At 50.0% G+C, this 1063-nt stretch overlaps 1 protein-coding gene across 5 annotated transcripts in view; it reads left to right on the top strand.

Annotated features, from left to right (window-relative positions):
- Positions 1-1063, top strand: part of LOC109951523 (potassium voltage-gated channel subfamily H member 7-like) — a 170261-nt gene that overhangs the window by 33867 nt on the left and 135331 nt on the right. The gene's annotated exons all lie outside the window — the stretch shown is intronic.

The following is a 1063-nucleotide window of genomic DNA, read 5'->3' as shown; positions in this document are numbered from 1 at the left end:
CTGCACAGATGTTTCTTTACACTATGGCAGCCAGTTGGTTATAGCGTTCCATGTATGCCCTGCCTGCTAGCATCTTGCACCCGCTGGGGTAAAACCCGCCGTGCACTGTAAGGAGCTTCCTTGTCTTGATGTCAGTGGCCTCTATCTCCTCCTTTGACCAGCTTATTATGCCAGCGGCGTACCTGATGACTGGCAGGGCGTAGGTGTTGATCGCCTGGACTTTGTTCTTCCCATTCAGCTGGCTTCCTGGGACTTGCCTTACTCTCTGCAGGTACTTGGCTGTTGCTGCTTTCCTTGCGGCCTCTTCATGGTTCCCATTTGCCTGCGGGATCCCGAGATACTTGTAGCTGTCTTATGATATGCTGCCTTCTGGTAGTACAATTCCCTCAGTTCTGACTACCTTCCCTCTCCTTGTTAACATTCGGCCACACTTATCCAGTCCGAATGACATTCCGATGTCCTGGCTGTAGATCCTAGTGGTGTGGATCAGTGAGTCGATGTCTTGTTCACTCCTAGCATACAGCTTGATGTCAACCATGTAGAGGAGGTGGCTGATGGTTGCTCCATTCCGTAGTCGGTATCTGTAACCACTCTAGGTGATGATCTGGTTGAGGGGGTTCAGCCCTATGCAGAACAGCAGTGGGGACAGAGCATCTCCTTGGTAGATACCGCACTTGATGTTGACTTGTGCAATTGGCTTGAAGTTGGCCTCTAGGGTTGTTTTCCACATTCCCATTGAGTTCAGAATGAAGGCTCTTAGAGCCCTGTCAATGTTGTACAGTTCCAAGCATTCCAGGATCTATGTGTGAGGCATTGAGTCAGGCTTTCTTGAAAACAACCCCGGCAGTGCACAGGTTGGTATGCCTAGTCTTGCAGTCTCGAGTGACTACTTTATCAACCAGTAGCTGGTGCTTTGTTCCTCTGGTATTATTACCAATTCCTTTCTGGGCCTGCTCATCTTAGCTGCTATGATGCTCGACAGGAGCTTCCATGTTGTGCAGAGGCAGGTTATTGGGCGGTAGTTGGATGGTACTGCTCCCTTCTGAGGGGTCTTTAGGATCAG

Source organism: Monopterus albus, unplaced genomic scaffold (assembly GCF_001952655.1).
Source record: "Monopterus albus unplaced genomic scaffold, M_albus_1.0 scaffold394.1, whole genome shotgun sequence".
NCBI lineage: Eukaryota > Metazoa > Chordata > Actinopteri > Synbranchiformes > Synbranchidae > Monopterus > Monopterus albus.
Note: the sequence above shows the minus strand (reverse complement) of the source record. Positions and strands in the feature narration are given on the sequence as shown.